Here is a 24,839-nt window from a genome sequence, read left to right on the forward strand (position 1 = left end):
ATATAATAATTTTAAATAATATATATTAAATTATAAGATAGTAAAATAAACACTCATTTTGATATTAAAAATAATAGTTAAATTAGAAAGAGAATTAGTAATATAAAAATAAAAGTGATTCTAATTATTTAATTTTATTTTTATTTTTATATTTATTTAGAAAATAAAAATATTTAAAAATAAGACTACACAGAATTTATTTAAAAAATTAAATATAAATATATTGTGATTGGATGATGAAGAAAATACTTAAATTAATTTTATAGAGTATGGATTTTTTCTTAAATATTCTTTTTGAATTATTCATATATATTATATATATATATATATAATTTAAATTATCGTGTTAAAAAAATATTAAATATAAATATAAGGTAGACAAAATGACCAACCCATTTTTCATTCTACTCTGCATTCTTCTTTCACGCATTATCTGTTAAAATCAAACCCCCTATCTCTCTGTCTTCGATGGGGGAAATTATTTAAATTTTTTGGAAACACACGTGTCTGTACTACTAATTCATCATCATTCAATATATTCTTACATTTTCCAATTATCTAACGCAATACCCCACCTACTCACCTTTTCCACCAATCATAATATTATAAAATATCATAAATTTATATTCCGAAATTACTGAATAATTATACAGATCAAACCAAACCTACTTTTCTTTCTCTATTTTTTCTCTCTTCTCTCTCTCTCTTTGGCTTCTTCGGCTTCAACTGCTGTTATCCTTCGTGTTCTTGGGTTTGTTGAGGGGTTTGTCAAGCGTCTCACATCCCTCCGTCGTCTCATTCTCCCCTCCTTCATTCCGCACCAACACCCCCCATCGTCGTATCGCCATTGCCGTGGATCTCTTAATCTGCCAAGTCGTATCAAAGGGTGACAATCAAGTCTAACAGTACATTGCTTCCTAACTGTTTGAACCACATTAGATCATATCAATACCAAACTCTCTCTAGCACATTATCTCCCTCTAAAAAATGACATCCAAGCAGACCTACCGAATCTGCTGGTGTTTCCAGTGATGATTCAACCTCACGGCCGCCGAAGCTCTGGTAGATGTCAAGGCATTGTTCATGTTAGAATAGTAGAGAGAGAAAATAATATGTATTGTATTGAATTAATGATTTTACAGTACAAAGCTATGGGTATATATATAGGACTATGTAGGAGTGTTGTACAAAGGAAAGGGAAATAATAAGGTAGGGAGAGAATAAGGTAAGGAAAGAATAAGGTAGGGAAAGAAAAAGGCAAGATTTGAACATACCTAATAGGGAGGAGCCTATAATCTAAATATGGAATACAATACAAAGAATAATATATACATATATAATATGTTAATTATATACATATATAATATATTAATATATTTCATATATTAACATCCCCCCTCAAACTCAAGGTGGCAAGGTAGAAAGCAACTTGAGTTTGGAAACTAAATCTGGGAAACGTCCCGGTGGATGGGTCTTGGTGAAGATGTCAACAATCTGATCAACAGTGGAAATAGGAAGAAGATGAATAGTGTCTTGAGTAACATGTTGATGAACAAAATGACAATCAATCTCAATGTGTTTGGTGCGATCATGGAAAACATCATTATGCGCAATTTGGATAGCACTATGATTGTCACAGTATAGCCAAATGAGCTCCTGAGTGGTATCTGCAAGAGCACGATATTCGGATTCGGTGCTGGAGTGAGAGACCAAGGTTTGTTTCTTGCTACGCCAACATATAAGGGAATCACCTAAGAAGAAACAGAATCCTATGGTAGAGCGACGATCAGTCGGATCACCAACCCAATCAGCATCTGAATAGGCACGTAATAAGAGTGCAGAACTAGAGGAGTAGTGAAGACCATGAAACAAAGTGCTTTTAAGATAGCGAAGAATACGGAGCACAGCAGCATAATGTGTAGATCGTGGAGCTGACAAAAATTGGCTAACAAGGTGAACAGCATGTGCAATGTCGAGTTGAGTAACAGTGAGATAAACGAGACTGCCTACTAATTGTCGATACAAGGTGGCATTGGGAAGAGGTGTGCCATCTAGGGGTGTTAGGTGTTCATTAGGCTCGAGAGGAGTAGAGACAGTTTTGCTGTCAGTGAGGCCAGCCTTTGCTAGAAGATCAGAAGCATATTTGGCTTGAGAGAGATAATAGCCATCGGAGCTAGAGGAGATCTCAAGCCCCATGAAATATTTGAGAGTACCCAAATCCTTCATCTCAAAGTGTTCACTAAGAGACTTTTTGAGTGCAGAAATTCCATGAACATCATCACCAGTAAGAATCATATCGTCCACATAAAGAAGAAGAAGAACAACGCCATGTTGAGATTTGCGGATAAAGAGAGCAGAATCATAAGAGCTGGAAGAGAAACCAAAGGCCTGGATGGTGGAACTAAACTTTGGAAACCATGCGCGAGGAGCTTGTTTGAGTCCATAGAGTGCCTTTCGAAGTTTACAGACCTGATTAGATGAGTGAGGATATCCAGGAGGTGGTTGCATATAGACTTCTCTTGAAGATCACCATTCAAGAATGCATTTTTGACATCCATCTGAAATAATGTCCATTTTTGAATGGCAGCAACAGCAATTAAACTTCGAACAGAGGTGAGATGAGCCACAGGTGCAAAGGTTTCTTCATAGTCAATTCCATATTCTTGTGTAAAGCCCTTAGCAACCAGACGGGCTTTATAACGTTCGACGGTCCCATCTGAGTGTGTCTTAATCTTGTAGACCCATTTACAACCAACCAGAGGCGTATTAGGAGGAAGGTCAACCAACTCCCATGTACCAGTTCAGTCCAAGGCTTGTAACTCTTCTGTCATTGCTTGCTGCGAAAGGGGATTAGTACTAGCCTCACGATAAGAGTGAGGTTCATGTTGAGAGAAAATAGTAGAATAACAATGATAGTCACGATGCAAGACAGAAGGTTCTTTTACCCGAGTAGATTGACGAAGAGATGTAGTAGGAAGCACAGAAGATTCAGTGGGAAGTTCTGGAGGATCAGTAGAGGTAGGGACTTCAAGGGAAGCAGGAGGACTAGGAATAGGAGATGGAGATGCAGGACCATCAGGAGAGCCAGACTCTATAGAGGGGAGTGGACCGGTAGTAAGCTCATTAGTAGCATCTGTATCAAGCTCATCATCAAAAAATAGAGGAATAGAAGGATTAGTAAAGAAAGGTGTAGTGAGAGAATTAGAGTTGTGGAATGGAGACATGGAAGAGAACATTTTATGTTCCCAAAAGACCACATGTCTGGAGACACGAAGACATTTAGAGATGGGATCCCAGCAACGATAACCTTTGTGTTCAATGCCATATCCCAAGAACCAACAAAGACGAGCTCGAGGTTCTAATTTGTTACGTTCATGGGGCTGTAATAGGACAAAACATACACAACCAAAAACACGAAGATGATTATAAGCCGGGGACTTACCATAGAGACACTCATATGGAGTTTGATTGTTGACGATGGGAGATGGAACACGATTAATAGTGTAAGCAGCAGTGAGGACTGCCTCCCCCCAAAAACGCTCTGGACAAGAGGCAGATGTTAAAAGAGTACGAACAGTGTCAAGAAGGTGACGATGTTTACGCTCAGCACGACCATTCTGTTGAGATGTGCCAGGACAAGAGGAGTGAGGGAGTGTACCATGTTGACGGAGAAAATTTAAAAAATTAGTTTCTTTATATTCTTGGGCATTGTCGGCACGAAAATTTTTGATGGTGCGAGAAAATTGTGTCTTGACCATATTAGCAAAATCATAGTAATGTTGTTGTAATTCAGAACGATTTTTCATTAGAAATAACCATGTAAAGCGAGTAAAATCATCCACAAAAATTACAAAATACCTAGATCCCCCCATGGTAGGATGTGGTGAAGGCCCCCAAACATCTGAATGTATGAGATCAAAAGGTGCATGGGACATAGAATCACTTTTATTAAATGGTAAAGATGGTTGTTTGGCAAGTTGGCAAGATAAACAATCCACTGAATTATTTGTAACATGACCTAACTGACCACTTGACACTAAACTACATAAATGACTGAATGACACATGGCCGAGACGGGAATGCCAAAGATCGAGAGTACAACTAGTGGTGGCAGCGACTGTAGAATAAGAGAGTTGAGATGGAATGTGAAGATGAATGAGCTCGTATAAACGCCCATTTTTACGGCCAATCCCAAGAGTCTGGCCCATCCGGGGGTCCTGCACAACACAACCAGAGGAAGAGAAAAAACAGTAAGACCAAGATCACAAAGTTGCCCAATAGAGATTAGATTGAGAGTAAGATGAGGAATTAAATAAGTGCTAGGAAGGGAAACAGTAGAAGTAGAGACATGGCCTATATGGTTAACATGCATGGGAGAGCCACCAACAGTATAAATGATAGGAATATTAGATACATACATAGTAGAAGAGAAAATAGTAGAATCCGATGTCATATGATTGCAACAAGCAGAATCAAAGAACCATGAGGAGGTACCTGAGGTGACTGACAGAGCAGTAGAGGGTGTACTAGAAGTAGAGAGAACCTGTTTGACTATGGATTCAATGTCATGAAGTGTGAAGGTTTGGTTGTGCTCAGGAGGAGCAACATCAGAGGAAGATGTGGCAGCAGTAACAGCAACAGAATGAGAATGAGCAGCGGGCCGATAGCGGTAATGGGATTGAGATTGACCTCCTTTAGAACGACTGTCATGAGGTTGGCGATTGGGATTTTTGAAACAGTCACTCTGATAGTGGCTAGGACCAGTCTTGTTGCACCACTTACAAATCCGGATTGGACATGTAAGTAAACTATGATTGGAGTTATGGCAATAAGTACATGATTGTGCAATGGATAATTTGCTAGGCTGATGAGAAGTAGCAAGAACATTGTGAGTCTGTGGAGTTTTGAGAGAGCCAAGACGAGTTTCTTCAGAAAAGAGTTCAGAGATGGCATGTTCTAAGGTTGGAAGCTGATGACGATGGGGAAGAGAAGCTCGAACAGGTTCAAAATCATCCCGAAGGGCCATCAGAAAGGATATCAAGCGTTGTTCATCTCGATATGTAGAGAACTGACTAGCATCTTCCTTGCAGTTCCATTTAGGTTCAGACAAAGACAATTGATCCCAAACAGCATACATTTGGGATAGAAAAACATTGATAGATTGACCGGACTCTTGTCGCATGTGATGCAGTTGGCTAAGAAGTTGATATTGGTGAGCAACAACAGTGGTGCTATAACGAGTCTTTAGAAAATCCCAGATTTCCTTTGCTGTGTCAAAGTGCCCAAATTGAAGATTAATGGAGACAATGGAAGTATTACGGCACCATGTGATGACTTGATGGTTTTTACTATCCCAATCATCAAGTCGTTCTTCATATTTAGAGGCAAGTTCATCAGTATTTTTGACAGGTTTGACAGTATCACTAGTAACAAGATGCCACAACTTCTTCCCTTTGAGAAAACTAGACATGGCTTGAGCCCAAATGGTGTAATTAGAACCACCAAGAATGATGGAAATTGGTTGGGCCATATCAGAACGATCCATAGAAAGCAATAAAAAAGAAATAACAAGGTGAGAAGAATGGAGACGTGGTGTTGCTAAACTGGGTGTAGGGGATGGAGCAATATTTGTGGACTACCGGAATTAAGAGGATCAAATATTTTGACTCTAAGCTCTGATACCATGTTAGAATAGTAGAGAGAGAAAATTATATGTACTGTATTGAATTAATGATTTTACAGTACAAAGCTATGGGTATATATATAGGACTATGTAGGAGTGTTGTACAAAGGAAAGGGAAAGAATAAGGTAGGGAGAGAATAAGGTAAGGAAAGAATAAGGTAGTGAAAGAAAAGGGCAAGATTTGAACATACCTAATAGAGAGGAGCCTATAATCTAAATATGAAATATAATACAAAGAATAATATATACATATATAATATGTTAATTATATACATATATAATATATTAATATATTTCATATATTAACAGTTCAATTGACTCGAAGAATGGAATCTTGGACATTGATCACCTCCATAGATTCTTGATCGAGTTCTAGAAGGAAGACAACACCACCATCGATGATGTTCAGGCCATCATCAACCGCCTCCACCATTTGAAACACCTCAATAATGTTCTTGTGGGGTTGAAATGAAGAAGATGATGGAGATGGAGTGGAGAAGTAAGAAGAGAAATGGATGTTACCTCTAGTACTAGTACTCATCATGATTTGGTTCTGGTTCTGGTTCTGGTCTTCCTCATAAAACCTTTGACTGCTACCTTTTGCCATGGAATTGATGATCTATTCTTTCTTGTTACCTTCAAATTTCAACTATTCTTGATGGATTTATTGATTTTGCCCTTACATCTGCCCCCTCCATCTCCATCCCTCTGAATCTCTCTATATACAGATCTGTGTTCTCCAATAGTTTTTATTTTAGTTATTTTATTTTATTTAGTTGTTTTGTTATTGTTTTGATGGTAAGATCTAGTTGGAATGGCCTTTGTTTGAGCAAGTTCAACAATCAGTGTTGATCAAAATTGAATAGTAGGAATTGTATTAGATCTGAAGTGCCTCAACACAAATCTGTTTGTGCTTGTATCGCCCAAATTTTAATACTTGAATCCATTACCAAGATTCTTTAATTAAATCCACTTACTATATATGGAAGAGGAAAAATAAAATGTACTATCAACATTCTCTCTCCCTCTCATATAAATATACAATGAAGATAAATCTGATACAATTAAATCACAACAATACCATTAGACTCACATTGAAAGTAACATGAATAAAATGGGAGAGATTAATCCTCTTTACATAACAAGACAATCTGCCTACAAATAACACTCCACTTGGCCTACAAATAAGAGACACTTTGGTCTTGAACAATTCTTCAACTTTATACCTGAAAAATGGTTAATAACGTGGGATGAACAATAATATCCAGTAACAATCCCAATGATTCTAAACAATAACAATACATAAATAGCTATGTTCATGAATACTACAAATCACAATTATATATGTAATGTGACTTTTTTTGTATCCAAAGTACATCTACATGAATATATCTTTTATCAAAAGAATCATATTTTATTATTTCATAAAATCTAATTTATTGATCGTTGCACTCACTAATTTCCATTTAAAAAGATTTCTACATCTCAATCACATTTTGAACATCGCCAGCACATTAATCACTTTGGCATTTCTCTATTTCATCTTTTATAATCCAATAATTTCATCACGTTGTCTACCTAAAAAAGAAAAAATAAAAAACTAGTTCACAGTTAATCCTTTACATCCTTGTGCTACTTATTTACATTAAACAGTATTCACATCATTCCCCAACTCGTATTCATCTCATAATGTAAATTCAACAATATTCTCAATACATATATTTATCAAAAATTTTCTCTACAGATATACACATTAGCAATCTAATGAACAACTTAAGGGTTTGTAAAGCCTCACCTTACTATCGTGGTCTCACCAAGCCCCACATCTGCTTGCTTTACCGGTTGCTAGCCAAAATGAACACATTACCTCTATATAGCACAGCTTGTTTTACTGGGTGCTAACCTAAATAAACGCATTACCTCTATATAACACATCTGCCTGCTTTACCGAGTGCTAACAGAAAGAAACGCATTACTTCTATATAGCACTTTCATCACTTCATCACATGACACATTATTCAAAGTTACACATTCTTAACATTACACAAAACACATGTATTCTATTCAACACAAGCAATATCATCCTCCACCGATGGCTACGGACAAAACTACTAAACAATAAAGACATAATTTTCGTAGATAACACAATACAACTATCAATTGATTTCCATATTTCATCTTTAGCAAGGTATTGTTTAGAGATAACTCAACTATCACGTTATCTCAAAAATCTCATCTTAGGACAATAAAATTCTCATAACAGTTTCCACTCTTGACTTAACTATTACCAATCATCAATAATTTCGACATAAGACAAATTTCAAAACCATTACATGTTTCTTTTCCTATCCCGGTTTTACATTCCTAGCTTACATCATATTCATTACAAAATCCTTAATATTTGTTTGTCTCTTTATATTCCACAATTTCAATAATTTCATTTCATTAACTCAATTTCCCAACAAATTCTATATAGTTATAGTTAATGGCAACCCATTCATTTTTCTCTTTGCTCCAATTTCACAAATAATCAATGTGGTTCAAATATTATAATGTCACCAATTTACATCATTCTCAAGATTGTGAAATAAATATATAATTAAAATTAGGGCTTTTCATCACAAACCTCATAAATATTTTTAACCAGCTCAAAACTCACTAAATCAACAACAAATAAGAAATCAAACCCAATGAACTTGAAATCCTAACTCACCTTAGATTTAGAAATCTTTTTAAATGGAAATTAGTGAGTACAAAGATCAAGAAATTGGATTTTATGAAATAATAAAATATGATTCTATTGATAAAAGATATATTCATGTAAATGTATTTTGGACACAAAAAAAGTCACATTATATATATAATTATGATTTGTAGCATTAATGATCATAGCTATTTATGTATTGTTATTATTTAGAATCATTGGGATTCTTACTGGACATTATTGTTCATCCCACGTTGTTAATTATTTTTCAAGTATAAAGTTAAAGAATTGTTCAAGACCAAAGTGTCTCTTATTTGTAGGCCAAGAGGCCTGTTATTTGTAGGCAAGTTGCCTTGTTATGTAAAGAGGGTTAATCTCTTCCATTTAATTCATGTTACGCTCAATGTAAGCCTAAGGGTATTGTTGTGATTTAATTGTATGGGATTTATCTTCATTTTATATTTATACGAGAGAGAGAGAGAGAGAGAGAGAGAGAGAGAGAGAGAACGTTGATCAAACCCTTTTAGTTTTTTTTGTTCCATATATAGTAAGTGGACTTAATTAAAGGATTTTGGCAGTGGATTCGAGTATTAATAGTTGGACGTTACAACTTGGTATCAGAGTGAGTCGGGTTTGAATACTTTTGGCTTATGGGAAGTGATTTTTACTACAACAGGTTTTCAACGCTTGGGAAGGACATTTGCATATAGTTAGGTTAAGTTTTAGGATTTTATGTGTGCATTTGTATGAGCATGGGATTAAGTTTCATGGTTGGTGCTTATAGACAGTGAACTCGCTTTGAGGTCTCATTGGAAAACACGCTTGATCAACATGGCTTCTTATGAGAATTCCTTGAGAGTTCCGGGATGAGTAGCCATTTTTATGAACATAACTCGATTATGTGACCAAGTGTTTCAATTGTTTATGTGTGTTGGGTTTATGCGATTCTATACTAAATGGAGTTTGTGGTTTAGTGGTGGTGAGTGAGTGCCTCGGGAAAGGCCTTGTCGTTGTTCACTAATTTTTGGTTTTTGGCTTTTATAGGATGTCTATACGAGGGAGTAGAAGTTGTGTAGGGAATAGGAGTGTTGTTAAAGGCACAACAGTTCCAGGAGCACCTGCCTATACAACATCGGCTTCGGGAGAGGAAGTTGCACACGAGATTATAAGAGTGGTAAGAGATGCTCCAGCTCATAATGAAGGGGATGACGGGCATACCCTCAAGCTTACCAAGAAGCTTCTTTGTTCCAACCCACTCGAGTTTTTAGGAGAGCTTAAACCGTTAGAGGTAGATGATTGGCTAGAACAAATTACGAAGACTCTTGATTTGATCAGAGTCAAAGATGAGGGGTTGAGGGTTGCATTGTCAAGTTTCCAACTTAAAGGAGATGCTGAGTATTGGTGGAGGTGTGCTAAAACCACAGTAGATACGATTTAGGTTGCATTCACTGAGGTCTTTTTGGCCATTTACTTTCCTTCTTTCACCTATGAAGGATTGAGGAAATGGTTTGTCGAGTTGCACTAGGATAATACTCCTTTGGTACAGTTTGAGGCGAGGTTTACTAGTTTGTCGAGGCTCGTTCCAGAGTTAGTAGCAACAGAGAAGCGTCGTTTTATTGAGTTTGAGTTGAGGTTACATGATGATATTAGGAAAGGGGGCCAGATCCATGCATCGGGTTTATCACACGCTTATAGAGGAAACGACCCACATTAAGGCCACCATTTTGAAGTTTGGTTATGAGAGGGAGGAGGCCGTATCGGCAATCTCTACAGTTCGAGGATACAGTAGACCTAGCAAGCAACAGAGGTGGGTAGGGTTTCAGACCCAGTCAACACTTGCACTACATAGACCATTTGGTCAGACGGGGCACAGGGCCGTTAGTTGCTCAAGGGGGAGCAGTCGCCAGAACCATTACTTATTCAAGCTCTAGGTCTGTCTCAAAGTGGAGAGGTATCTGTTTGTTTCAAGTGTGGCCATCTAGGGCACATCATGCATCATTGTCCACGTCGCAAAAGCTCCTAGATTGCTTCGGGTTCCAGACAAACCCAGTTTTAGTAGCCCAGGTAGGGGCAAAGACAGTATTGGAGAATTGTGGAATATTTTGTGGTCTTGCTATTGTGGCATTATATTATTGTGATGTACGAGGCATTATGCCAACTTTTGATATGTATGTATGACTTTATATTTTTCCCAAAGAGTGGGGCATGTAATGAATTATGAATTTTTTTGACTTTATAGGTTATTATTGAATGTTGGTAATTTTGGCATTGTTGTGAATATGTAGATGCATGCAAGCTCACCGTGTTGGACTATGACCTATGTATGTGTAATTGCCTCAAGAATTGAGTATGGACTTACTTGGAAGTCCCTTTTAATTATGAAACTGTTTGTTGAATTGATAGTTTGTATCATTGTGATTGATTACAAAAGTCTTGAAAATTTGATGTTGCTTACTTGAATGTGTATGGTTTGGAGTAGCATAACTCCTAGGGAGTCTACAAGTTATATGAGTGCTTCTTATAGTTAAGTTTGGGGTTATTTGGAAGTGGTGTTTGGACCTATAATAGTTGGCCATTAGAGTGGCATCCATGTTATTCATTGATTGGGTCTTGTGTTAGCTTGACGGGGTGAGTTTGTAGACAACCTTATCGGTTCCTTCGGCATTGGTGTAAAGTGTTGGATCACCATTTAGACACAAATGGCATCGTGAAGTAGTTTAGAAATGTGATTTAGTTTGAGTCGAGTTTCAAGGTGGAATGTCTCTGAATAGCCTTAGTATGCATCTAGTCTCGGAGAGCTCGGTACAGACTTTGGAAATGTTGTGGGAAGAGGTTATGAACTCTAAATTAGAATAAATTATTTTGCGTTGATGTTGGCAAATAGTGTAAGGTATAGATTGTAACGCCCCAAATAAATAACAATAATCCAACTCATAACATTACTTACAAATGATCAACAAACATCATACATTCTATTTAATCCATAACTTTGATGAAATAGAATGTATGACATATGCAATATGCATGGATACATGAAATAAAGTAAAAGTAAAACCAAATAATTATATGCCTTAATGGATACAACTATTCAAGTCGATGCTTGGGTATAACAAAATGAGTTTAACTCCATACAGGTCAAGCCCAAGGCTTAAACAAAAACAATTGCATCAATAAACAAAAATGAAGCCTTTAGCTCCAAGTCCTCCAAAGCTACATCTTTGGTGAAGGCATATCATCAGCACCTAAAAGTTGTTTTTCACATGGAGTGAGCGAAAGCCCAATAGATATGCTCTAACACAGTATATGAATCTTAGCAAAATTATAAAGTGAATGCACATGCATGCTATTTGTCAAACATTCCTCATTTGCCATATCAAAACAATGCAATGCCAGATTATAATTAAATTCATGAAAATAATCATTTTATAACAGAAAACAAGGCAGTGGATACAAAACACTAAGAATCTCTAGGTACATGTCTGCCAGTAGGCTATACAAGCACTACCAAAACCATTTTACTTGTACTAACTGGAAGAATCGGCACCTAACCGCATGGGTTTCTGGACTTTCACCAAGGACACACAAGCCAACATCATAACCACAACTGCACCCCCTAACCAGATTCACTAAGGTATCCACATTTTTTTTTCTTCTCAAAATCAATACATTTACAATGTTCAATATGAAATGATGCTCAATACACAATGTATGAGAAATTAGTTTCAATTCAACCTAATCCTCATGCAATGTCTACAACAATCAAGACTATCCTCCACCGATAGTCCAAAACAGATATTTCTATACATAGATAGTTTTCAATCAAAAGATATAATTCTAATCTTTTACAATTGGAGTGATATTATATATCCAACTTCACCATCATCATCAACATAATCATTAGTCCAATCTTACAAAAACCTACACATTTTCCATTTCCTTTTATAAATTCAAATATCCAAAATTTAGAATAAAACCCCATTTTCTTACAAAATCAATTTTAAGAAAAGATATCCATCATTTTAACATATCTCACCCATAAACACATTCCCACAACCATTCTCAAGAATCCATTTAGAAAACCCCTCTTTTTATTTCAAACTCAAACCCTAAGTTTTCTCAAAATTTTCCAAATCATTAAACCTTTCAAAGAGCAAATAATTAAGCTAAAAACCATGTCAAATGTCAAAAAAATCCCTACCTCAAAGTAGAAGATAGAAAGGAAACAAGGGGTAGAACTTGACGGAGCTGAAAACAATAACTTCAACAATTAAAATGAAGCCCTCGAAGTGCTCAATCTTTTACTCCAAAGGACTAGGGTGAAGAAATCAAATGATTAAGAGTATTTTGAGATAAAAGGCAAGAACATAGAGAGAGAGAGAGAGAGAGAGAGAGAGAGAGAGAGTGTGTGTGTGTGTGTGTGTGTGTGTGTGTGTGTGTGTTTGTGTGTGTGGATCTAGGGTTTTGAAATATTTAGAGAGAGAGTGGGATGACAAAGTGACTCAAAATGGCTCTCTCTCGGACTGATATACACACAGATCGCTCGAGCGACCAAAAAACAGCTCGAGCGAACAAACACAATAAGTGACATCGCTCGAGCACATAATAGCCTCTTCTCAGTAGTTTTGCAGACCTGTAAAGGACCGCTCGACCACAAAAAATACCGCTTGATCGAACAGACAAAAATTTGGGCAACAACTCATAGAAAAACTAACTTTCCAACCTATTTCAAATGCAACCAAAACTCCCAATAGCCACAGTCAGCAATTAACAAGATGGAAATGAAATGAACAACAACTAAGTACATGGGTTCTCGGATCCAAAAGGAAGGAAATGGGTCGGGTCTAAACCAGAATCGTTAAAATGTCCCCCCTTAAGGAATTTTGTCCCTAAAACTTAAAATCATTTAACATTCATTGAGAGTAAAATAATTCATATATCATCCAAACTTGTAACAAGAATACACCGAGTTGTTCAACACCAACCATTACAGTTCAATTTCCCCAAAACATATACAATGTTTATATATTAGAACATAAATAAGATTTCCAACACAAGTCTCAAATATCAACAAATAGGTCCGGATACTTCTCACGGACTTCTGTCTCACGTTCCCAAGTCGCCTCCTTAACACCGTGGTGTCGCCACAACACCTTAACCAATGGAATAGTCTTGCCTCGCAAGACTTGGTCCCGAGAGTCTAAAACTCATACCGGTCTCTCCTCGTATGAGGCATCCTCATCTACCTCTAACTTGGTCCAATCCAACACATGTGAAGGATCGGGCTCGTACTTCCAGAGCATATAAATATGGAACACGTCATGAATCCCGAAAAGTTAGGGCAACAAGGCCAAACGATAAGCTACCTCCCAGACCCGTTCTAGAATCTCAAAAGGCCCAATAAATCTAGAAGACAACTTCTCACTCTTCCCAAATCTCATTAAACCTCATCTCGATGATAACTACAGGAACACGTGATCTCTTACCTCAAAAGATAAAGGTCTCTTCCTACAGTCAGCATAGCTCTTTTGGTGACTTTGAGCCGAAACAATCCTCTTATGAATAAGCGCGACTTTCTCAGTCGTTTCCCGGACTAATTCAGGACCTAACATAGGTGGGTCACCCACCTTATCCTAACACACTAGAGATCTACACGGTTGGCCATACAAGGCCTCAAACGGCGCCATACCAATACTTGCTTAGAAACTATTATTGTAGGCAAACTCCACTAAAGGTAAATGCCTTTTCCATGACCCCTTAAAATCCAGAACACAACCTCGAAGCATGTCCTCTAAGATCTGAATGGTTCGCTTCGACTGCCTATCAGCCTAAGGATGATAGGCGGTGTTAAACGTCAATATAGTGCCTAAGGCATTCTGTAGGCTTTGCCACAACCGAGTCGTGAAACCAGGATATCTATCTGAAACGATAGTCACAGGGGCCCCATGAAGTCAAACTATGTCCCTAACATAAATGTCGGTAAGATAATCTACCGAGTCACTTGTGCGCATAGGTACAAAGTGTGCTGACTTAGTTAACCGATTGATTATCACCCACACGGCATCATTATGCCATTGAGTCCTTAAAAAACCCATAACAAAGTCCATCATGACATGCTCCCATTTTCACTCGGCTATAGGTAAGGGTTGCAACAAACCCACTAGTCGCTGGTGCTCGGCCTTCACTTGTTGACAAGTAAGACACCTCAAAACAAACAAGGCTGCATCTCTCTTCGTCCTCCTCCACCAAAAATTGCAGCTAAGGTCTTGGTACATCTTTGTGCCTCTCGGGTGTACCGCAAGGCGCGAATGGTGGAACTCTTGGAGTACCTCCTCCCTATAAGATTCTGGCAGGAAAAGACAGTTTAGATACCTCACACTCGAGTCAGAATACACATTCAAGCCCTTCTCTACCTTTCCACTGGCTATCTTCCCTTGGATAATCTCTATTTCATGATCGCCCCTCTGTGCTTCTATAACTCAGCTCACTAGCGTAGGCTATGTAACTACAGTGAACAAAATGGCGAATTCAACAGTCTCTTTAAGATTCAGGTCGAACTTGCCAATAACTCTCTAAGATTTAACATCTCCCATTGTCGAATGACAATATTAGTTACACTGGCCTTCTTTGGATAATAGTGCAAGTCAAAGTCATAATTCTCCATAAATTTCATCCACCTCCTCTGTCTTAAATTCAAATCTTTTTGTGAGAACAGATACTTCAAACTCTTGTGATCGGAAAACAGCTCGAATTTCTCACCATATAAGTAATGCATCCAAATCTTTAAAGAACAAACCACTGCTGCTAGCTCTAAGTCGTGAGTAAGATAATTTCTCTCATGTGTTTTCAACTACTGCGAACTATATGTTACTACTTTCCTCTCTTACATCAATACACAATCCAGCCCTTCTCGAGATGCATATAATAAACTGAATAGCCCAAACCCCTCTCCGAAATAATCAATACTAGAGCAGTGGTGAGTCTAACCTTAAGCTATTGGAACGACTTTTCACAAGTCTCAATCCACACAAACTTCACTCCCTTCCTCGTCAATCTAGTCAATAGTGAGGCCAATCTAGAGAAGTTTTTCACAAAACGACTGTAATACCCAGCTAAGCCCAAGAAACTCTAGATCTTAAAGGCATTCTTAGGTTGTTCCCAATCTTGCATTACCTCTATCTTAGAAGAGTCTACCACCACCCCTTCCCCAGATACCACATGGCCAAAGAACTAAACTTATTTTAACCAGAACTCGCACTTCCTGAACTTAGCATATAAACTGTGGCCTCTAAGCAACTTAAGTATGACCCGCAAGTGTTCGTCGTGTTCCTCCTCCTCGGAGGGTGAGTAGATTAAGATGTCATCAGCAAACCACAAGATGGTCTAAGAACTCACAGAATTCAATTCATCAAGTCCATAAATGAAGTTGGTGCATTGGTTAGCCTAAAAGGCGTCATTAAGAACTCATAGTGGCCATACCACGTACCCCAAGGTGAAGTACTAGGGTGAATGAAATCCTTATTTAAGAACTCTTGGAATTGAATCTTCAACTCATAGAACTTAGCGGGTGCAAATCTATACGATGCCATGGAAATCGATGTCATGCCGAGCACTAAGTCAATGGAGAACTCAATCTCTCGGTGGGGTGGCAAACTAGTAAGATTCTTCGAAAAGACATTTATATATTCACAAGCTACCCTTGGCAATTCATCTCGGACCACATCACTCTCACTATCCAAGAAAGTTGCAAGAAGGCAACTATGCTCGGCCCGGCCACGCGAGTCACAAACCGACGACAAGACTATCAGCTCGGTCCCTCAAAAAAAAAAAAAAAAACAGTCACCACTCGAGGTGCACATCGCAACTCTTTGACAGTAACAATTTTTAACAGCACAGTACAAAGACAACCAATCCATACCTAAGATGACATCGAAACTCGACATATCTAACAGTACAAATGCAAAAGGAAGTTGGCGATCGGTAACCTCAACCTCACAACCGCGACATCCCTAGTCCAAGTCAACCTTACCCCCAACCAGTGACTTTACCCCAAGAAGAGATGCTAACTGAGCCACCTCTAACCCCAAAACTTATACGAATGCAAACTGTACAAACCCTATTTTTTACTGTCCTTAAGGGTTGGACGTCACCGCTTGAACACTCGGTGATCATCCATATTTGTGTTCGTCTTGAGTTCCCGGAGGCCTCAGCTACGAGCCTTGCCTCAGGATCTCTCGACTCAACCGCTTTGTGTCTGGTTTTGCACCAAACACTTGTGTTTTTGCTTTAGAGGGCAGGGAATGGCTTCTGGGACATCCCCACACTCCACCGGCCATGGCTTGAGGCCACCGGCTGTGTTATGTTGCCATCGGCCAAATGTGATGGTCGGCCGGCCAATTTGACTGCCGGTTGGCCACTTTGATGGCTGGCCGGCCAAATGTGGTTTTCAACAGATATTTCTGTAGACAGCTGGCAGCTGTCATTCCAGGCCATACCCCAGCCCATGCTTGGATGTGGATGTTTTGAGGAGCTGCAGATTGATAGATATCTATATCAGTCAAACTCTCTCACATAGGAGAAGAAGAGGTAGAAAAGAGATACAACATGGAGCAAAAAAATCTCTCTCTCTCTCTACATTTTTCTGCCTCTCTCTCTAAGGTTTAGGGCTTATTTGTGCTCAAAAGTGCATTTTCTTTGCACTTTTGCATACAAACACCTAGTTCTCCACTCCCCTTATTGAGTTGAGATCCTTGGAGGTGATTTTTGGGGTGATTTGAAGCCTTTTCTTGGTCCAAAAGTTGCTAATTTGCTGTTGTGCTTCAAGGGTGAGCTTTTACCTCTTTTAAGCCTTGTTTTCATAGCTTGTTTTGCCATATTTTCAACTATTTTTGAGCTTAACATATAACATAAAAAAGTCTTGTTTCTGAGTGCTCTAAATAGTTTGTTAAGGGTGTTTTAAGCTTTGGGGTTGTTTGACCCCTCATAAGGCTTGTTTGGCCCTTGTTTTGTGCCATTTCGGTTGAGCTCCCGGACCATTGTGTTTGGGCCTCCTCACCACTGAAATCTTGAGGGATTTCAGTGATGAGGATGGTGCCTTGAGGCCCTAGGAAGGAGAGGGCCACCCTCTCTCCTTGTTGTCCTTGAAAAGGGCAATTTTTTAGCCTCTTGAGGGAGCATATAGTTTGAGTGTGTATTGACCATGCCTTGACTGATTTTCATGCTTATTATGTCATAATATAGCATTGTTGTATGTTGGTTTTGATACACCATGCTTGCTTAGCATGCATGCCTTGTAATGCCTTGTTTTAGCCTTAACATGTCCTATGCTTTGAGCCCTTATTCAAGCATGTTTAGGCCTAGCTTTGTGAAGCTTTTATGTTTTTCTTGCCATGCTTAAGGTCTGTCCTTGGCTGTTTTAGTTGACCAAGACATGCATTGCATAGTCCCTTTGCATCTTGGATTGTTAGCCTCAAGTGTGTGAGTGTGCAGTGTGCGTTGCTTGCATCATTTTCAGGGGTTTGGAACCATTTACCATGCTATTTCAGTTCTCATAACATGCTTGCATGCATGCCTTTGATGCCTCTTTGATGCCTTAAAAGCTTGTGTTGTATGCTCCATGTTTAGCCTCTTTTGCATGCTTCCATGTTTAAGCCACTTAGATGCCATCTAGTTGTTCCCTTTGCATGGTCTAGGCCTACCTTGAACCCATTTTAAGCCCTCTTGGCCTTGTGAGGCTTGGTTGGCTTAGCCATGGTTTAAGTCTCCTTGACTAGCCTCAAGTACTTGGACCAATTATACGCTATGTTTGTCTTGGTAAAGTTGGTTTGGCACCATCATTAGCGTGGTTTTCAGAGTTTACATTGCATGCCCTTAGTCCATGTTTAGTTTCTTCCAAGCGTGCTTGAGAGTTGCCTTTTGATGTTTAAATGTTGGCCCATTAGCATGTGCATGTGTGTGTGTGTGTTGGTCCTCATGTTTGAGCACTTCGGCCACTGATTTTGGCATGCTTGCGAGCCATCCTAAATTAGTTTAAGTCCATCCCCTTTCCTTGATTGTGTGCTCACCCTGTATGTTTGCTTGCATACTCGCATATTCTCATTGCATTGCCATGTTGTATGCTAGTTCACATACTTAGGTTGCATTGCATTTGCATGCATGCTTCACCTCTTGATCAAGCCATGATAGAGGTTGAAAGCCCCTTTGATTTGTTTATGTGCATTGCATTTGAAATCAAAATGCATACTTGGTCCCTTGGGCCATCATGCATCGAAATGCGCGATTGATGGTCCGAGAACCAAGGAGCACACCCCTTTGAGTCATAAATATGATAAGAGGTGTGATTGGTGCATACATTGCTTGAAATGCATTGCCATGCCATGTTTTGTCCTCTGCTGCTGTCAAACCAGTTTTTGCAAGAAGATTTGGCCGGCCGGCAGTGTTGAGTGCCGATCGGCAAAGAGTGTTTGGCCGAGAGCATAATTTTTAGCCGATGACCATTCTAAATGGCCGGTGATGATCCCACTCAGCCGGTGGTGTTCCAAAACACTCAAAGAAGCAACCTTAGGAGTTATGCAATTTCCAGAGAAGCAGAACAGTCAAAGCAGATGCAACTTGTGCATGGCAGTGACTTTCCGAGCGGAGCCGAGCGCGCATTGCATTGGGCCCTCTTCCCGAGGCCGTTTACTGCTTTCATTAGATTAGTTAATTTGTTAATTAATTAATTGGTCTGTAATATTTAATTAGCTTGTAGGTTAATTAACTTGTATTATCCTTTCAGTCCCTCCGAGCGACGGCAAATCTGTAATAAGTGTGGGTGCGTGTGTGCATGTCTTCCAACCCCCACTTCTTTCTCCCTTTTACTTACCTGCTTTTGATGGTTAGTATTAGGACATGTTTACTTTAGCATACCTTATGCTATGCATGCGTGCATATTTCATCAGTATTGCATGCACCGGGCTCGGCGCATCATACTAACTGCATAAGTATTTCAAATCTAACTTGAATACATGCTACTTGTGTATTTTCACATGTCATTTATAGACTAGCCGAGCCTACTCTAGGGACATTTTGCATGTGTTGCATTAGCCATCTTAAACTAGGATCATGCATATGTTTAGTAACTAGTTTCTGTTTTAGCTTGGAGTACTTGGTAAGAATTTATGCTTTAGGATACCGCATGCGTGTGAGTGTTGCCATAGCAACATGATTACCATGAGGCTAGCTGCTTATGTGATATAACTGCTCGAATGCCTGTGTATGGAGGTTGAATTACCTAAATTGGAATAATGCATTAAAACTGTGAGTTTTAAGCCCACTAGATAGTGGTGAAACCATCTTTTCTAAAAGCCCACTCGACGGTGGCAAAACCTGCATTTTAGCTTACTTGCGAGTAACAAACCATCTTCAAAATGAACATGCAATGTTTTGTTCCAAATTAGGCGATTTGGTCTATACTTGTTTGCTGTGCACATAACATAGTAATTCTAGGCTAATAAATGGAGTAAGAACACATAACGTTTTCAAGAACGAATATCACGGTTAGTAGAGGCCGATCTTCAGATCGGGCGAGAGGGGGTGCTCATAGCTGACCTTCCCCAATCGTACCCAAACTCCCGAGCCGAGGCAACTTTGGTGATGACGGACACGTGGCCTTTGGCACCGAGTCAGGGTTTCCTAAATTCTTCCATAAAAAATATTTAGGTGGCAACTCTGTATCTGGCAAAGCAGTCCATGTTTGGCATTTCTTTTCAAAAATCTGTTTCTCAAAACGATTTGCCGGATTTGGACTCTTTGGTTCAGATTAAGGATCGTGACACAAATTGAGTCCGAACTGTAGTGAGGCCCATGGGCGCGTCTACAATTTCTGGCGACTCTGCTGGGGATTTAGAGAGCTTGACTCGAACTCGTGATATCCTGTTTTGATTTCATTTATGTATCTCTTTGCATTACATGTGCATTGGTGCGCCTAGGACACCGTGTTTGCCAGCTGCCATTCCTGAATGGTTTGTCGGAGGGTTGACTTTGTCAAAGCATGCCATAAGGCTGACCGGTTGTGGGCTCTGACAGTATGGGAACACAAACCCCGCATTTACCGGGGCACCCTTTTCGACCATTCGACCTAGTGCATATCGAAATCCATAGTGACCATTCCAAACTAGGACAGGTTGCTTACCCGATGTTAGGTTGTTTGAAAACTGCTGCGTGCATAGTGAAACCCTAACTCCTGACAAAAATAGGACAGGGAAACCCTACCCCTCCATAGGGGTGTTTTGGCTCTCTTTACTTGCTATGTGCTTTTAGAGTGCATCTCTACAGGGAACGTACATATCAGTTTGCAAGTTTGAGTATCAGGCCTGAGGGCACCAGTATCAGTTTATGAGAATCAGTTATATCTGTGGGTATCCGATCCAGTATTTTGGGGGCAGTGATTTCAGGCAACAATGGTCAGCAGTAGAGTACAGTTGTTCGGCTACAACTGTGTTTGATCCATTTGGGTTGAAATGCTGCTTGTTTTTCCTTTCAGTTCAAAGAGTTGATACAGAATAGCTAGTGTTCCCCCTTGCTGAGGCAAGACAGATATCTGATCCGTTAGTCACCGTTCAGTACAGCAGACTTATCATGACATAGAATTCAGAGGAGATTGTGGTTATGACGGCCGCATTAGATCAAGGAATCACCTTGCAAAGCGAGACCAATGTCGATGTACCGCATCCATCCAGGTCGCCTGTCGCGCACCCGGTCTGGACCCTCCAGTTGTATCAGGCTCGTGAGCCCACCACATTTGAATTGATGGGAATGATAGGTGACCCCCAGAGGTCCGTGGCGGATCTCGCTTGCGGAATGTCAGCTTCGCCACCAGCTGCACCGTATGCCGAGAATTTCATACCACAGGAGCCCCCGCTACTGGGGCGGATTGTGATCGAGCTCAGCCAACCAGAGGTTGCCTCCAGCTACAGCAATGATGTGTCAGCAACAATCGGGCTTCGCTCTGATGTAGTAACCCAAACCCCCGATCAGGCTGAGGCCAGAGGCAAGAACAAAATGAAGGCAGATGCCGATCCCATTGAACAACTGCTGTGGGCAGCCGAGGCTTTGAAAGCCAGGGGGATGAATAAGCAACAAGTATTTGCGGTCATGACTAAAGCTGTGGATGAGGCTTTCCCCACTCCAACCGAAGGCTGTTCAAGCCAGGCGAAAAATCGGGATGGGCCCCGTCATGCCAAGACAGTCCCTGTCATCCCTAACCCTGTACCAGGAAAAGATCAGAAAGCCAAGGCAGTGCCTGCCGACCCTTTCGCTAGTACGTCTAGCAAGAACCCTCAGACTTCAAAGTACCTGCCTCGAGGGCGCAGAGCCTTTCATGCCCTCTACATGCCTCTGTCTAGGGAATTTCAAATATTGGCTACAAAAGGGGCATCTTAAACCCCTCGAGCCTCAGCCTCTCCCGAAGAATCTCCCTCTCTCGCATGATGCTACCTTGTACTGCGCGTACCACCAACAGTTCGGTCACAGTACCGATGGTTGTTTCCGCCTTCGTCATGAAGTGCAAGATTTGATCGATAATGAGGTTATCCTCCCACCTACCTCAGCAAAGTCTGTTACCACTGAGCTGTTGGACTTCGAGGATACTGCAAGTTTGTGATCAGGGGTTGGATCACCTGCGGGCGGCGCTCAGTGTATTTTGGATGTGGCGTCTGGCACGTATTTTTGGAAAATCTACGAATGCTAGTTTTGTAAATCCTGGCTTGCGCGTCGGGTTAGTCTTTTGTTTTATTTTGAGTCTATCTCATTGCCTTGAGTCAGTCCTTTTGCTTATGGGTCGCTCTTGTTGTAGCGAGTCAGTCCCCTTTGTATAAGAATGTCGGGTGATTCCGGAGCTGTTGCCTCGAACACCGTTTTGTAACTATCTTTTGCTTTTCTTTTGAGTCTGTCTCTATCGTGGAGCCAGTTGCAACCAGGGAATCTGAATGAAACAGCTGCGGCTATCATGTTTCCATGCTTACTACTATTCTGAATTAGTTGTGCCAGGGGATTTGAATGGAACAGCAGTACATTCCACCTATTCTCTTGTGCCCTGAAAATCATTACATTGACCTAAGTTTTTCAAAACTTTTCAAACGCTGAGGTGAAAACAAAGAGGAAGGAATTCCTCGGGTTTTGCAAACTTTGATCAAATTGAGAGAAAGAGAGGCGTGCTAAGCCCTTAATGATTGAAATCATGTTTGTCAGCGTGAGTACTGAGAAGGACCCTGGCATGATCCAGACTGGTTCCACACTATCTTTAGCACGAGCGACTTGTTGCTTCTTTAAAAACTTTCAAAAACAAAATATTTTGCGCAGTCCTATGAAGACCTGTGTGCAATCGCTCTTAAGATTGTGCAGCTTAGGATCGCTCTCAGCCTCAAGATTCGAGCCTTTGTTTTGAAGCCTTGAACCACAATTCAGAGTGTTCAACGATCGACCATCAAGAGAGGCCTGTGTGGCCAAATTGGAAGCAGCCCTCGAACAAGAGGCACCAAAGTCAGATCAAGAAGATCAGATCTCATCAGAAGAAGCTTGTGAAGCTAGAACAAAAGTACCCCTCCAACTAGGGGCATAAATGTCCGATGTGCTCGAACAGCCGAAGAAGGGTCCTTCAGCAAATCGATACAACAGCCACTCTCCTGGACACAGATGGCTTCGAAACCCTAAAACCATTTGGCATGGACAAAGCTACACTTTTACCCTTGAGAGGCTCGCTATGTCAAAAACCCGGAAGGGCGACCTAGGCAAAAGTTAGAGCAAGAGGAAAAATGCAAAAGAAAAGAAAAGAAATGAAAAGATACAAAAAAGAATTGAAAAGAAAAGAAGAATAAAGCTCGCAAGGTCGAAAACCCGCAACGGGCGCCTTGGCAAAAGTTAGAGCCTAAAAAGTGAAGGTTAATACCCGAGTGTACCTTAACCGGAACTACGTAAGGCTTGATTCCCATGTTTGGGATACGTAGGCAACTTCATCCTGAAGTCCAGCCACCAACACTTTCAAAGTGACTGGGTCCATATATTGGTTTTGACCATCTTCGTCTTCTCTGTATCCTAGAGTTCAGTTGCGATCATCACTAATGAGGACTGACTACAGTATGTTGCGGCGTTATCCAGACAAGGGGCAACTTTCCATTGCCATGAGTCACCATTCAAACCAGGGGCAACTTTCCGTTGCCATGCAGCATCCTTCGAGCAAGGGGCAATTTTCCATTTTCCTTCGGATCCAAGGTTGTGCATCTCCAGCATAGGTTCCGTGCTCGTTGAACATTGGCCATTTGCAAAAATAGTTTTTGAAAATTTTTACTAAGGTTGACTAATTCTCTCGAAAATTATTCCATTTTTCCAAAACTGGACCATTTTCTTGGACCCAAAAAGGAAAATTTTCAGTGCTCACAGCCCAGCTTGCGTGATTTTAAATCAGAAAATTAAACAAGTATGTTAGTCTGACTCTCATTTTGGTCAAAACTATTTTAGTAGAAAATCAAAAACGAAAAATGGTCAAAATGATGAATTAGGGGAACAGCTGAGTCAGGCTTCTTGTCTTTCCCCCATCGCCAACATACTTGCCAAGAAGGGCACAACTGAAGCTGTCATTAAAGGGCTGAAAGCTCTCTCAACCTCTGAGCAGCGAGGTATCAAACCAAGTGCGAAGCACGAATCTGAAGGGATCAAGGTACTCCGTTCCCTTCACCTGGGGCATCGAACAAACGCCACCAGAAGAAGCAGCCGTGAGCTAGCCATGTCGGGCGTGAACCCACAACGTCCTATTCATCCATTAAAAAACCCCGGGGAGGGATATAAAGTGAGAGATTAAAGAATAGAGAGGTGTGCGATGAGAGAAAAGTGAGCAAAAAGGGGTTTTTGAGAGAAAAATCGAGCTTGAGGGCCAAGTGATGTAAGAATCGCAAATTAGAAAGGGTGGGAAACAATACCCAGAGAAACTGGCTCCTCATGATCAGAGGTCCCCCTCCTTCGTTAACGCGTCTGTATGTCGTGTCTTTTGTTCTGTTTACCCTAACCTTTGTTTTGAGTCTTTTCCGAGTGTGTCTCATTGTGTTTAGGTTGTTTACCTTTTTTTTGTCTCCGCTGTTGAGTCGTTCTCGCTGTGTCCAGTTGTAGACTCACTACCTTGGTTTAAAAGAAAAAAAAAACCTTTCTTCAATTTCAAAAATTAATCATTTTTGTGCTCAGAATGCTGTGCCATTCTCCACATTTGTGCAAAAACATGATTTGGTTCTTTCATACAACTGCAGGGTCCACCCCCGATAAGTGTGAACAGGAAAACACTAGGCCTCTTTGAAGCTTCTGGGTTTCAGATCGCATCTGAGTGTGTTTCAACTTCAGTAGATTCAACCTTCATGGTCTGTCTTGTCAGATGTGGGCCGTTTGTTCAAGACCCATTGTGTGCAAAATGAACCAAGCGCTGTGTTATGA

This window comes from Camellia sinensis, chromosome 1 (genome assembly GCF_055761805.1).
Source record: "Camellia sinensis isolate YWXY chromosome 1, ASM5576180v1, whole genome shotgun sequence".
NCBI lineage: Eukaryota > Viridiplantae > Streptophyta > Magnoliopsida > Ericales > Theaceae > Camellia > Camellia sinensis.